Source organism: Urocitellus parryii, unplaced genomic scaffold (assembly GCF_045843805.1).
Source record: "Urocitellus parryii isolate mUroPar1 unplaced genomic scaffold, mUroPar1.hap1 Scaffold_53, whole genome shotgun sequence".
NCBI lineage: Eukaryota > Metazoa > Chordata > Mammalia > Rodentia > Sciuridae > Urocitellus > Urocitellus parryii.
This window is the reverse complement of record NW_027554068.1, coordinates 1,517,561-1,534,386: the sequence shown is the minus strand read 5'-3', so window position 1 is coordinate 1,534,386 and position 16,826 is coordinate 1,517,561. Positions and strand designations below refer to the sequence as shown.

Genomic DNA, 16,826 nt, shown 5'->3' with positions numbered 1-16,826 from the left:
CAAGGTAGTGGGTACCCAAGGTAGCAGGCACCACTTTATTGCGGAACAGCAGAGGAATATATACCTAACTGATTACACACAGCTTGACTCAATTAGCATTATCTAGATACAGCAGTCAGCCAATAAGGAATCCTTATCATCTTAATGGCTCAGTGGCCTTGCCTCACAAACCACTCCTCCTGGCAAACTGCCAGATGCCATCTTGACTTGATTTGTGGTCCCCAACATTGTAGAAGTTGTGAGAAAGCAATTTAGATGTTCCTGATGATGTCTAAGAGGCCTGGGTGCCTAGAATCAATCTAAATCTGAAACTACTTCAAGGATATTGAATAGGAACACTGTGTCCTGTAACATTTTTGTATTTATCTTTGCTTGTTGATCTGCAATCACTCTTAAGACATTAACTATTTATTCTACTGTTCCATTTAAAGAGTCAGAGAATGAAGACATAAATCTCCAAAGACCAAAGTGATGTTCCTGAACAGGAAGTTTCTCTATGTGTCCTATATCCATGACTACTTTTTAATTTTTCATTATATTTCAACTATAATTGGAAAAACTCTCATATTACTTTCAGGTCTATATTCATTAAGTTTTGACTTATCTTTTGAATGTCCCAACTTCAAGAGATAAGTCAAAACTAATAAAAATAATTTATTATTTACCAAAGACATATTTAGCCTAAACTTCTACGATAAATATGTATTTGGTAAATAATAAATTAAAACACCTCATTATGTATAAAGCCATAAATAACTTTCTGCATCATTTATTATTTACTACCAGCAAGACATCTGTTAAGAGTTTACACACATTATCTAATTTAACCCCTATGGTTCCTAATAGGCTCCATTTAAAGATGCTCAAAGATCCCTGACTTTTCCAAGTTTTGAAATATTAATGGAGAAAATGGGCATTTTAACCCAGTTCTTCTCAGGCTGAAAACCAAATATATTATTGTTTAAAATAGTAAATACAAAATCATAACTGTGTGAAAAATTTAATGAGACAATTTTTAATTTTACATTGAATTGGCTTTATGTAGAAAAGGCTAACGTAAGAAAAGGTAATGAGAGATTTGACTGCAAAATTATTTTAAATGACTTCACAAAAAAAGAATCCATAAATTGCAGATAAAATTAGTATTATATCTATCAAATAGTAAAAATTTACATGAAAAAGTGATATTATCAATTGAAAAAAAAATAATGCTTCTACAATTAGGAAGAGACAGGGCACATACCTTACTAAATAAGAAATACAGAGGCAGCATTAACATATAAGAAATGCTGAAATACATACTAAATAATATGTAAAATTTTTAAGGTGAAAAATCATTTTAGAATTTGGAGATGGGCAAGATTTTTCTAAAAAATCTAAAAATATTTGTAAAAGAAAAAAATTGCTTTGAAAGAAAGAAAAGGGAATTCCAGGTTTTAAATATGTTGAAAGGAAGAGAGAAAAAAAGGAAAAGGAAGAGTAATCAATATGAAAATCACTCAAATCAGTCAATGCAATGAAAAACCAAAAAAAAAAAAAAAAAAAAAAAAAAAAAACCCAAATAAAAAACACCAATGTGCAACAGAATGATCAAATTTACTGGATTTAAAGTCCACTACTTATGGTGAAAAAAGATAAATTTATTACCACCATATATTACAAAGGTAATATATTACCTTAGATTAGAAAAATGAAGAACAGTGTTACTTTATTAGATAATATACAACTTATGCAAATGCCTGGAATTTTATTGAGTTTGAAGCTGAGAATTAAACCAAGTGTCACAAAGAGATTAATAGATTATCTCTTAGTGATAACATTTTTTAAAATTTTTTGCCTACTAAGAGTTGTTTCAGAGTAATGTCTTTATTGTTTCCACAATTAAATAGCTGAAAACAACTGTGTTGTAAAAGATGGAGGACAATGGGAAAAGTTTAAGCTGCATTTGGACTAATCAAAGAGCAAATTAATGTATTTTCTGATTTTAAAAAATACTAAAAAATATGAACACCTTTTAGCTCATGAATATTCTTCCAAAATATAACAAGTATCATATATATATATATATATATATATATATATATATATATATATATATACTTATATATGAAGATTACTGTGACATTTTTTATAGCATCTGAAAATTGGGTGTAGATTCTACAAGTCTATATAAAGGAATGGATTTAATTTTAGCATATCCATTATGTGAAAAAAAAATATTAACTTAAAATTATGATGCCAATTTATTTACTCTAATAATAGGTATAAAAAGGTAATAAAGTTGAAAAACACATGTTTGATCCTGGTTTTGAAAAATGCTAATCCAGTAGTAATGATTCATAAGATTATACAGAAAATATTAGCCATAATCAAGATAATTCTTTTTTATTTTACACTGAACTTTATGAACATAAAAAATTGACATCCTATTCCTAAAGTATTGTTAGATGTTTGACAATAGGTAGAAATAACACAAAATCAGAGAATGAGTACTAATGCTAAAATTTAACCTACAACTTTATTTCCACCTATGTGAATAATGAAACACATTATTTTTAAGTGTTCCTCATTCTTTGGTCATTTGAAAATGTAAGGCTGTATATGAATATACTTTGAACATGAAATAATATTTATAAAATTACTTTTTTTCAGAATAAAGTTTTAGAACCCCTAAATTTTCTTATGCTTCATAAAAGCACTATTGTGGTTCTTACCAGGCCAATAATAATAACACTAATAATAAAAAATTTTTCAAGGCTGAGATTTCCCTTTCATGCTCAGAAGATAAACAGACAATTGGCACCAAATTATAGATTTGGGACAAACAAAACCTTGATCCGTCAGTACAAGTAGAGAAAGTGAAGCTCAAGTGCTACAAAAGGATTTGATAGTACAACAGTTTGTTTCTTTGTTTGTTTTGGTACCAGTGATTGAACTCAGAGGCCCTGGACTACTGAGCCACATCCCAGCTCTATTTTGCATTTTTTAGATATTTTTTAGTTGTTGATGGACCTTTATTTATTATTTATTTATATGTGGTGCTGAGAATAAAACACAGGGCCTCACACATGCTAGGCAAACACTATATTATGAGCCACAACCCCAGCCCTCATATTTTGTATTCTTATTTAGAGATGGTCTCACTGAGTTGCCTAGCGCCTTGCTGTTGCTAAGGCTGCCTTTGAACTCATGCGCCTCTAAGCCACTGGGATTACAGTTGTGCACCACCGTGCCTGGCTGATAGCACAACAATTTATTAAAGCAGAAGCATCTTCTGTGAATTTATTGGACAGCTTCTGCTAACACCCTTTCAAGTGCAATCATGGGTTTCTTTCATTCTAACTGATGACTGATTCCTTTCTCTTCTTCTGTCCAGATAACTTTAAGCTCCTCATCTTTATTGAATCTAACTTAGAAAACAAATGTGTTGTATTCTAACATCAAATATGAAACACATTTTTGTAATAGAATATTGTTGTCTTTGATTTTCCATATTATATCCCTAAAATCACAGACACTTCGAAAAGACATTACATTGTGTTTTATGAACATTCCAAATAATAAGTAGCTAAGATAAATATTTTCTGAACTCTGAATGTTAAAATCTGGTACTTCTTTATATTCTCATATTCTAAAATAGCTACTATTACTTCTTTGTATTTTCATATTCTAAAATGGCTAATATGATGGGCATAGGTGTTCAAACTGGAGAGATTGAGTAGGGGTCGAAAATTGTTCGCCTTGGTTTCTTCTACTTTAATTATCATTTTTAGTTGAGTTCCCCTTAATTTTATGTTGGAATACTATAATAATATTCTGACTCTCCTGTGTGTGTGTGTGTGTGTGTGTGTGTGTGTGTATTTTTCAATTTACTCTTTAAGCTCATATGTCTGATATCAGCACCTCCCTATATAAGCACCGTAACTGTTCCCAGTAAAAAGCAAAAGCAGACACACTTTAAATTTTGCATCTACAATTTACCCCTTTCCCTCAAATGTTACTTTCAATACATCATCATTTTGTTGTTAACAAGTTAAATATTCTCCAATTCTCCTTCTTCTATCCTCTTTGTTATTACCACAAATCAGTGTTCTGGGGTGGGAGACTCCCCTGAGAACATCTGAAAATGCCTAAAGATATTGAGATATTGTTATACTGGAGGTGAGGGAAATATTACTGACATCTAGTGAGTAGAAGCCTTGGTTACTGATAAACTACTACATTTTTACAGCAAAACCCCCAACAGCACAGAATTCTGCAATGCAGAACCATCATAATGCTGAGGTCCAGAAACTGCCTGAGATCAAGACATCATTAACTGGTAAGTAGATACCTGAAACAACAGGATGAATGAATGATCTCTCACTGTTGCTCTGGCTCCCATCCAAGACAAATTTCCACACTATAGCAGAGCCAGTCTGTCCAAAATGTAAAAAGAGCCTGTATTTTATACTTAAAACTTCAATTACTTAGTACAAGGGATGGAAAGCATTATAAAATTCTTCATAAATTATTTCCTCATTAACTCTTTAGTTTCTTCCCACCTCCCTTTTTCTTTCTTTACCAAACTTCAGCGCTACTGAAGAGTTTTCTATTATTTAAACGTTCATCTTCTCTCTCTGTTGTCTGATTTCTGACATTTTGATATGCTGAAGCTTCTGCATGATTGCTATGACACTCAATTGATAGGACTTGTTCCCTTTGGACATAGGTCCCCCTCTGAGGAAAAAATAGAATATAATCAGGAAAATGCAAATAACCACTGCATCACTGTAATTTCTGAGAGAGATTATTAGACTATTTTGGAAAATTAATTTAGTACATTTTATAATTGAGTTGGATTCTAAAAAACAAACACCCACCTCAGTTTGTTATTTTTGCCATTTTAACACACAATAAAATACTTCTGAGACAAAGTTTTTCTCCTGATTTGTTTTGGCACTGGAACCTGGAGTTATCCCCCAGGACAGAGTGGCTAAGGAAGATGGACTTCCCTTCATTTTCAGATGCCCCAGTTGTGTGAGCATTAAATATTATTCCATCTACTTAATAGCCAGGAAGTCACAAAATAATTGAGAAAAAATAGCAGGTTTTGAGACAGTGAGGAATTTTTCCTGCTTATACTTTAAGAAAGGCAAATCAATATGAACAAAATTTATAGTGATGTTAATTGGCTTAGGTAAGGTAGGGGATAGCCATTTGAACAAGTCACTGACATATGAAATGTTACCTTTTGGAATTTTAAGCAATTTTATGACAAAGGAAACTGATTTTGCCAATCTGAGAGACAGTGGAGACTTTTTCTCTTTGAATAAAATCATCCTATTGACTTAGATAGATCTCAAATTTTTGTATCATGCTGCTTGATTTTGCAAATGCCACTGTCCAATTTCCCTTAGATTTTTTAAAGTTCTCCTGTGTAATATGTTGGAGTAGTTTCTTGGCCTGATGCGCCCAATTTCCCCTTTGTGACACAGTGAAAAAAAGGATACTGGTAATAGACATCAATAAGTTCCATTCCAATTTTAAAGAATTAGCATTTACATATTTAGCTTTCAAAAAATAAAAATCAAACAAATGTTATTCCTCATAAAAGACTTGTGACACAAAATATTTAATTTTTATATTTTTGCTGTTTCCTTCACTTATCCACAATAACATACTCTTTTTTAGAGTGGAAGAGATAAAAGCTTTTGTGTTGATGACATATTAAAGAGAGAAAGTGAAATGAGCTTAAGTTTGATTTAAAAAATGTATTTTTCAGAATATGTGTAAGTTCAATTTTTATAAGCATTAAAACCAAGCATTTCTAAGTGATCAAACTTAACTCTTAAATTTATTCCATAGGTAATAGCAGGCAATTAAAAACTACTCCCCACATCCACAGAAGCATTATTTTACACTTGATAAACACAAGTACCTTTGTTTCATTATCTATTAGAGGATAGAGAAATAGTAGGCCTGACAAAAATATATGTATATATAATATATATGTATAATAGATGGGCATATTTAAGTATGTAAATTGTATCTCTGCCTGTCTTAAAAATTGCTAATTAATAAAGTGAATGCCATTCTAATTTTATTCTGTTTAAGAGGTAATTTATTCAAGAATATTCAGAAATCATCTATCTAATGGAAGGTTAGATTTTATTAGCATAATCCAAAAGTAGCATTTATTACTGGGGAAAGTAAGTGGTGTGGGGCTTTCATTTGGGCTTTAAAGTTTATGTCCACCTGCACTGTAGAATTATTACAAGAAGTTCCTTGTCACAAAATATAGAATTAATATTATAGCTCTGAATATTGGATATAATACACAGTAACTAGAAACTTTAGATATATTTTCTATTTAGATTATTCTTTCATTCTTCCTTTTATATACTAGATGTTGATGATATAAAAAATGATACAATATAATATCAATCCTGAAAGAATTTGCATCATAATGGAGAAGATATTTATTTGTAAAAACAGACAAAGCACACTTAATGTTATGATTAAAGCTTTTGAAAAAGTATATGGAAATTAGATTAATAAGCTCTCACTTCTATTAGGATGGGAAAGTAATGATGGTGCAGCAGAAATTCTTTGGGGCATGAAAAAAAGAGAATTCAATGTGGAACTTAAGGAGCTAGAGGCAATGGAGGCTATGTTGGCAAATGTTAAGCATAAATAGAGACAGAGAAGCAATAAAAATCAGAAGAGGTAGGAATTGTGTGAAGCGAAGGAATGATGTGAACAAGTATTAGTGGGGCTGAGTTTGTTCCTACAGGGAATTTGGAAGACTATTTGTGATCATGCTTGGAAGAGCTGGGGGACATATGAATAAATATTGAGTTTATTGCATAAATAATAGAATACTTTCTTACTTTTGTGGGTATGGCATGGTTAAATGTTTATTTTAGAAACTAATGCTTGTGAGAGGGGAGAATGGCACACTTGAGAGAGGCTCATGACAGGAAGAGTAACCAGGGGCAGGTCACTGTTCTCTAGGCCAGAGATAAGAGAAAGGAGGGTTGTAAGCACTGGCAATAATGACAAAATGAGAACTTATTTAGAAAGCAGAATAAACAAAACATAATAGTAAGGATTTGATTTTTATTTGGTTTGTTGTAGCTAAAATCACAAAATTTAGAGATTTAAAATTGCCTATAGTTATGTCTCAATTATGGTAAAAACTGAATTAAAATAATTGAATACTTGGTGTGTCACAGCAACTCATGTGGTGGGAACAGCAGCAGTGGCCAGGCAGCACAGTTTCAGAAGGTTCCTGAGAGCCACTGCCTGCAGCACCTGCATGAGCCTTGTGCTCTCAGCCAGGAAGCTCCAGAGGAAGGTCAGCTCTGAAGAAAGTGAGGCTAAGAAGAAGCCTAAGAGGAGGTCTTCCAGGCTGTCTTCTCCGACTGCTGCTGCCAAGGCAGATGCCAAAACCAGAAAGGTTTTCTTTCATAGTCAGCAAATGGAAATAGTGATGTGAATGAATAACTGTGATATGAGGTAATAAATGCAATTTTGCAAATATTTCCAAAATAGAACTGACGGGAAGCAGCAAGTCATCAAGGAGACTGTATAAAGTGTATGTTCACAAAAGGGAGATTTTATAAGGATCCCAAAGAGGAGTTGGATATTTCCAGATGGAGCAGAGTGAGACTGAGAGGTCTGTGAAAAGAAAATAGGATTTCAGGAGGTGCATCATCATCTGCCTAACTAGAAATATATTAGACAGTTAAGGGAACTGAAAGACTTTAATTTGATTGAAATGCACAATATAATTCTACAACAAAGGGAAAATAGGCAAAAGAGAAATTAGAGAGTACATTGCTTGGTCCTTTAAAAAGCAAAGACAAGAATAACATGGGGACATTTATATTTTAGAATAATCTCATTGGCTTTATTGCTGACGATGGGATAACAGATGTAAGACCTATGAATGAGGGGCTCAGAGTAGAGTTTACTATATTTTAGCAGAGAGATGATACAAATTTTAATGTCATTATCAGTTACCAGACAATGTTATTTAGAGTCAACAAAATATGATTACATAGAGAAGTAAATTGAGAAGTAAAGTTGATATATGTTTGATTTGATATATTTTGACCTGGAATTTATATATTTTAAAAAACCTTTTATAATTTACACTAAGTGTTTACTGTGCCTCTATAGATGAAATATTTGAAGGATTTACTGAGTCTGACAATTTTAGTGTTTTAGCCTCCTGATTCATTAATATAAAATGTTACATTTTAAGTAAGGGAAGTATTTTTTGTTTGAATTACTGCTGTCTAAAAAAGATATTTAAATGATTATATCAAACAAGAATTTATTATGTCTGTTTTTATTATTTAATTTTCCTTTTAATGTGTTATGGAAAACAAAAGTTTAATAATGGAAAATTACATTTATTTTACATAATTTTGGAATAATTTTTAGCTAAGTTATCTAAGGCAAAAAATAAAAAGTAAAGTTTTACAAAGCCAGATATGTGGTAGGAGGTGGGAGAACTAGAGGTGTGCAAAATTTGTGGTTAGAGACTGATCCTTCCCATCTCTTCCAGATGCTTCCCTTATTCTTAACATTTCTCAAAATTTGATATTGATACTCTCTTCTCACATTTTTCCGAAGAGGCAATTACATTACTTTCTATGATTGCAGAAAGTTATGATTACATTATATTAGATTTTGACACTAAATTACACACTGGTGAGAAAGCCATGCTCTTCATTTGGTTTTTATTTTCATCACTAAGACAATACAAAGGTGACTCCCATTCTGTAGTCACAAGTTACTTCAATATTCCTAGTAAAACATAACAGAAACATATATATGTTTTATTTCATTAAGATCTCCTGAAGGGAGACAATTCTTTGTTGTATGCTAGAGCCTTTTTCCCCAAGTTTTGAAAAGCAAAATGTCTCCAGGTATTGTCAACTATCTCCTAGACTATGAATATGGGGAAGAGGCAAAAACTTCCGTGATCCAGATGCAAAAGAAACATTAAATGTTTAAAGATATTTCATCTTTTAAATTCTAATGAAATGCCCAAACAGAATTCTTTTTTTAAAATTTAATTTTTAGTTGTAGTTGGACACAATTAGAATTACTGTAATTATCAACTACTTTCTATAAGCAAATAGAAATGATAGCTAAATAATCTTTAAGTGAATAATATTAAATATCACAATTATGAAAAAAGTAAAGAATATGAGTTATTTAATATTTTCTTTCAAATTCCAACTCACTGTTTTGCCTGGAATTACACTACATTATGTTGAAGTAATTGGTAAACTATACTATTATGAGTGTAAATTTTACAAATATTGAAATTACTGCATTCTGAATAAAATCACAAACTCTTAAAATGGGATATTTAAAGAGGGGAAAATAGTAACTAATACAACTATCTAAAAAATTTATTATACTTTACTGGGCAGTCATAGTCATGGCATTCTTATAAATATTTTTTAAAACATTTTTTTGTAGTTGTAGATGGACAGAATGCATATATTTTATGTTTTTTTTATATGGTGCTCAGGATCAAACCCAGTGCCTCACACATGTTAGGCAAGCATTCTGCCAGTAGCTTCAGCCCCAATCCCAGGCATTCTTTTAAAGTATCATTAAGTTTACACATATTTTTTGGAAGGGATTGAGTATTTGTTCATCTATGATCAACACTTTTAGGCTAATTTTCTGTTTTAACTCAAGTTTTAAAAAAAAAACCTGCTTTTATTCACATTAAAAACAAACTGCTTGATATGTACTCAATAATTAGATGATGAATTAAGATGTAATTTTTCCAATAAGTAGGATGTGGATGCACTGGAGCAAACACCAGCAAGAGTGAGGGCATGCTGCTAAACTGTCTCACCTACTTTTATCATGCTGTATCCACTTTAGGGATCCAATTTATGTGGTAAACAAAACTTTCAACAAATTCATTTCATCCTCACAATAATTATACAATGGGGAGATCAACTTAATCTTCATTTTACAACTTGGAAAACTGAAGAACAAAAATATCCCGTAACTTATATAAAGTGGCATGCCAATAGTGGCACAGCATGGATCTGAACAGTCTGGCTTCAGTAGCAGGATTTTTCCAACCTCAATAGACACACAATTCAGTTAGCAATCTTATTAAATTCAGATTCGGACTCAGTACTTCTGGTTAGGGGAAAACAATATTCTGATTTTTAACAATCACACCTGTGATACAGATGTTGCTAGTCTGAAGATCACCCTTTAATTAGCAAAGTTCTAATCTACACTGGACAATAGTGAGAGATATGGCAACCATCAGAAACACAGTTTATACTCAGAAAATTACTCTTACGTGCAAATTGCCAACTTCTGATTTAGAACTTATGCTACTTCTTTTTCTTTCTTTTAAAAAGGGAAGTTAAGGGCTGGGGATGTGGCTCAAGTGGTAGTGCGCTCGCCTGGCATGCGTGCGCCCCGGTTCGATCCTCAGCACCACATACAAACAAAGATGTTGTGTCCGCCGATAACTAAAAAATAAATATTAAAAAATTCTCTCTCTCTTTCTCTCTCTCTCTCTTTAAAAAAGGGAAGTTAACAAAATTTGCAAGTATTATAGTATTTACAAGTATTATAGTAGCTAATTTCAGGTTTTGATAGTCAACATATGATTAATATAAACTTGAAACTGTAATATCTACCCCCCATAAGGCCTTCCATTCATCCAAAAAGGATTTACAATTACTCTTAAATATCTTCTTTAACATAGATTCAGTCCAAACCCATTAATATTTAGGAGTACATGTTTGTACCCTCTATACAGGAAAAGAAATTCAAGGTTAACTTAGAAATCCAGCACCTTTCCAAACTTTTGCTGTTTACACAAGTGCTAACTCTAAGTGGAAAAGGAAGCACATCCTTTGATAAACAGAACGTAAATGTCAACACATTACTAAACAACTCTCGTCCATAACTTTCTGTAAAACAAAGGGATGTTCATAATAATTTCCCTTCATGCTCACTGGTGAATTGATTTTTATACCGTAATCTAAAATATAGAATGTAAAAAGTATAAAAGTAAACCAAAAAACATATATTATTTCCCTGTGTTTAAAATGCATTGGCCCACAGGCCTTCAATACTTAAAACCTAAAATACCATCAAATCATTAGAAATTAAATCTTTATCAACCTTGTTTACTAAAAGAAAAAGAAGTATTCCTATTGACATATAATCAAACACTTTTAAAGTCATGCATTTAATTTGACAATGATATCTTTCAAAGGCCATCCTGGATGTGTATATTAGACCTAATTATGTAACTAAATAATAACTTATTAATTAAAACAAAAGATGGGATTTAAGACAAATCTCCCTAGTACAAGTAATTCTGGTTTTCCTATATCTCATTCAACATTTTCCTGAATGTACCCAGATACACTTAACATTTCTTCCCTGAGGGATAATTAACTGCCACATACTTTGACAAGTTTACACACACACACACACACACACACACACACACACACACACACCTTACCAAAAGCCATAATTAAATAATTGCACCTGGAAGTAGCAAGCATAAGGTTTCAAAGGTCTCATGCAATATTAACACACAAATTCTAAATATACTTATGACTGTGGAATCCCATTTTTAATTACAACATAAATTAACAAATCTAAATAATACAATTACCATAAAGCTAAAATTCTCATTTATGCAGCTATGAGTTAAAAGAAATATAATACCATAATCTATTGCATTTTCTGGCATGAAAGCAAAAACACAATACAAATGTAGGCTTTTCTATCAAAATTACAAGAACTAACCTTCTACCCAGAAGAATCCAAAGACACACAAAAGTATCTGCATTATTTTACATATGAGGTGTATGGAAAAAAGTCTCTCCCCAAAGTAGTAAGAAACAACTTCTAATTTCCTAAGAAACTTGTATTTTACATTTGTTTTTTTTTTCCTGAATCACTTACACAGCCACAAAGAAACTCAGATATTAAAGAACTAGAGAAGTTAAAAGATGTCCTTTTCAATAGCCAACAGTCACCAAAGACTGTGACAAAAGAAAATAGATATAAGTATTCCATGTTACTGTGCACAAGCAAGCCCAAAGTTTTACTGCTTCAATAGTTAAATCACTAAATGTTAAGCATTATTTCATGAACCTAAATGAAATCTGGTATATAAAGAGAAAAAAATATGCGATAAGTGAAACTTACTTTCTATTTCACAGAAATATTATTATTATTTTAGATTATTTTACTTCATCTAAAATAATCCTGTGACCTTGTGGAAACAGTCCTGGGTTAAACACTTAAAGTACATTCCTTTACCAAATGTACTAGTAAATTACTGCTCTGAAAGTATTCAATATGTCTACTATGTTCTCTAGATGTAAATTCATACACTGGTTTAAGCCATTTGCAGAAAATCAACAGAAATTATCAGAATATATTCTGAAAGTTAAGTGATTCTTCCACAGAGCAAATTTAACTTGACCTCCTAAATGGTACAGATTTGACACACCATTTAGAAGGGTAAAAGAAATACTGATTTACTTCTTCTCTAAAGCAATACTGTTCAACAAAATTATAATACAAGTTACACATGTAATTTTGAATTTTCTAATAACTATGCGAAGATGATAAAAATAAAATTTTTAAAACACTTACTAAACATGCCAAATATTATTTCAAGATGTAAAAATCCAGTATGCATTTCACACTTACAGCATATCACATTTTCAACTAACCACAACAACCTGGTCCATAATCAGAATGTGGCTAGTGGCTACACTATTGAGGAGTATACTTTTTAAGTAATATTTTGAGATCTGACATACCACTCTGTTTATAATTAGTTCACATTCATGTCTGCTTTTTAAACTGAAATGGCTGTGACTACAAATATAAGCAAAACTGTTAATTCACTGGATAAATCAGGATCAGATCCCCCTTATCTGGGAATCTGGTTAACACACACAATAAGTAGCAAATGGATTTTTCTTTATTATGTCTCAAGTAGACTTCAGAGATGGTGCTGATCAATATGAGCAAACACAATTTGTAGCAAAAACACAGGTTAAACACCAAAACATTTTTATATCAAATCATAACACTGCCTTAATTCTAGCATCCCTTCCCCTCTCATTCTTGAGCACATATTTCTATGCAATTTATTTATAATATTGCTCTCTAAATTTGATAAATTTTGTAAACCATACAGTCACCATTCAAAAATAAACAGAACACTATATAAGACACAAATGAAAAAAATCAACCAGCTACTTTTAATACAATTTGTCAACCAATCTTAAAGTCTGAGTTCCACTGAATTTGATTCTTCTCACAATTCCAATTAATTTACTTCTAAGAATTTTCCCAAGTCATTAGGATATTTGTTTAAAATGTAAATAATTCCAACAATGTGTTTTCTAGAAAATAACAACTACAACCATAGCTTAGCACATAAAATTTGTCCTTTAGGCAAGTTACTGAATAAATCAAACAAAAACAACTATACTCCTGTTTAATGCTTTCACATTTTGTAACACCATATTCAACAATTTCTAAATTTGGAAAATCAGTTCAGATTGCACTCAAACATTAACTTTAAAACTTAAAACCTTACAGGTTTCTACAAAATACTTGTGAATAAATGTATTCCACAGAAAAACAACAGAAAAATCAACACCACTCAAACAAATCTCAGCAAGAAGCACAAGATCAGTATATTCATAAGTACAGAATATATGATACATGCTAAACAGTGTTTTTCCCCTAATTTAATTTAATTCACCTAGGAAATTTTTGTTTAAAGCACTTGCAAAGTTTTAAGGAAGCAAACATAGCTAGCTAGCCTCTTCTGCTGCACATACATACAAGGATAATACATTCATCTCCTGATATCATTCCACAATTTAGAAATCAAAATAACAAAATTTGTTTCTTACCTGTAGTTAGGAGAGGGTTAAGGGTTATTTCAGCTAGCTCCTTCTGAATTCTATTAGTGAAATGGGAACAGACAAAAAGGATTTGAGACAGTCTACAGAATAACCAGAAAATCAGAATGCCCTCTACCATCATGCAGGTAACTGCAAGGCTGGTTTTGCCTTCAGTAATGCTAACATGGCTGCTTCCTCTTTGTTCTCAGAGGCATAACCCAAACTCCTTAACAGAAAATTGCAGCTTTTTTCTCACTTGGTACTGTAAATAGGTAAGTCATTTACACCTGATTTGAGAAAGTCCTCCACTACTACTCAACAAAACGATGTAAAATCTATTTTAAAACTCTTTTTACCAAAGAAATTCTCTTTTCAAGCTTATATGCAAATGAGACAAAACAGAAGGAGGAAAAGCACTAGAATATTTTTGACAATGACTTCAATCCACTTTTACTGTGGTAAAAATTAGAAAGCTATTGCAAGAGCACATTAATAGTTTTGTCAATATTTTATCTGTTTAAAAAAAGTTTAAAATTTACAAATACCTTTACCAATGAAAAACTTCCAAGGACTATTTTAGCAATCTTACTTAACCATTTCTTTTCTCTGATCTTAGGTACAGCACGCAAATTTAAATTTCATACTCTTGGAGGAAAGAGGGCCTTAAGGTAAGGGGAAAAAGAGCATTTCTCTGATTTTCTTGAAATTTAAAATGTTTTCAAAAGTTGTTTAATGTTCTCTCCACAAGATTACAACATACTGAGAAGAATTTTAAATTATTTCAAAGACTGCTGCTATTCAATACAATATTCTCAAGTTCATTAGTGTTTGATTAATGGTGCAATGACTGTGAAAATGTATAGAAAAATAAGAACATGAATCACTATAAAATGCAATAATTGATCAGTTTTTATATTTCCTTTTTCTTTTAGTTGTGATCAATGAAAAACCACAAAACATCAACATTAGGTAATGCTATAGGTACACTTTATGTTTGATACAAGAGTTCTACTCAACACAACCACTATCACTGATGGAGTCCCATTGATGGATTTTTTTTGCCATAATAGAAAATAAAAGTCAGCAGGAAACAAATAATCTTTCACTTATAACCAACAAAATGTTTTTTTTTCCTGCTGTTGATTTTCACTACTATGTCAAGAACATCCAGGAGTTTTAAAGATGTGCAAAGTTTTAACAGCAAAGTGACACCTGAGATTGTTAATGGCTACTTTTCCATTTTATTTGTTCTCACAAGAACAAACAGGGATAACTATAACTACAAAAAAAATTATACCTATTATGCAGGATTTAAAGACTTGTTTGTAAAACTAAGCAAATTTAAAATCTGCTTTCAAAAAAAGCCAAGGCCTGCCATTCAACATTTTTTAGCAAATATAAACTGCCGCAAGCTGCCCGGCCCCGGGCCGGCTGAGTCCCGCTCCTGCTGCCGAGCACTGCCTGCGGCACCCCTGCTGAGCGATCCCCTGCTGAGCTATCAGTGCACGCCGGCTTGCAATCTTACAGCCCGGTTGGGCACAAAAACACAAGCCAGTCAAACTGAGACAAAGTTTTATTTAGAGAGAGGCCATGTGCGTCCCCTAACAAGTGGGTCCACACGTGTGTGTCTACCTGAGCCGGGGGGGTTTCCACTTCCCCCGGAACACCCTCCTACCATCCTTTTCCAACCAATGGGAACTCTCCCATTACAAGAGTGACATGAGTAACCTGAGTCCTGAAATTGGGCCCAGCTGGACAGCATGAGTCCAATTACCATATGAATGTGAATTGCTGGCTGGCAGTCAAATAAAATCCAAAGGTGCCTGTATCAATATTTTTGCTGTGGCTCCTAACATCTGCCCCCTACTGTTTAAATAAACAACAGGCAAATGTGGCTAGGGACCGTGCCTGTTAGGTATGTCCAATTCACATATGGTTCTTACCCGTCATGGGAAAACTGACCTTATTGCGTCAGTCTCCTGGCTTAGGTTGATACCACTGTAACCGAATCATACCCGTCACTGACTACCGGTCCAGTATATAGCCATACCTGTGTAATAGGCCTATGCACCAGTGGGGGGGTGAGGTTCTTGCCTCACCTCTGTTGGCCCCCAAATTTAACCTTGGTGCCAGTGGGGGGGTGAGGTTCTTGCCTCACCTCTGTTGGCCCCCAAAATCAGACCATCACTAGCAGAAGGGAGAAAGACGCAGAATTGCCACGACACCAAGCCAATTGACGGCTCCTTTGGAAACACTGGTGACACATCGGCTAAGATATTTAGCACTACCAGTTCGCTGTATCAACAAATAGAACACAATGCATACAGGTGATACATAGTCCAGACAAGTTGTGTAAGCAGTTCAAAGTGGAGGAGTCTATCAATATGTCCATTTCCTCCCAAGGTAAATTAAGTCCTTGATTGAGCAGTTCAAATTGGAGGAGTCTATCAATATGTCCATTTCCTCCCAAAGTAAATTAAGTCCTTGATTGAGCAGTTCAAATTGGAGGAGTCTATCAATATGTCCATTTCCTCCCAAAGTAAATTAAGTCCTTGATTGAGCAGTCTTATTGAGTTATTTTGATTGATGTATCAATTTGTACAGTTTATAGTGATAGCTATCATAAAAGTTGTAGTTTGGTCTTAGTCTTCACCGGCACTGGGATGGAGATGGGAATTATGGCCATGTTGCTAAAGAGACATTATCCTGAACAGAATTATGAAATATAATGAAAAGGAAAGGTGAAAGTAAACAAACATATCTGTTAACCACCTTTAAAAACAAAATTTAATAACAGCTGTTTACCTAAAGTAAATTAAACCATATAAGTCACGTGACTAATTTTTTTTTTTTTTTGAATACTTGTATCTATATATACATGAGCGC

General features: G+C 32.7%; 1 pseudogene; it reads right to left on the bottom strand.

Annotated features, from left to right (window-relative positions):
- Positions 1-16,826, bottom strand: part of LOC144252720 (transport and Golgi organization protein 1 homolog) — a 90,415-nt pseudogene that overhangs the window by 64,981 nt on the left and 8,608 nt on the right.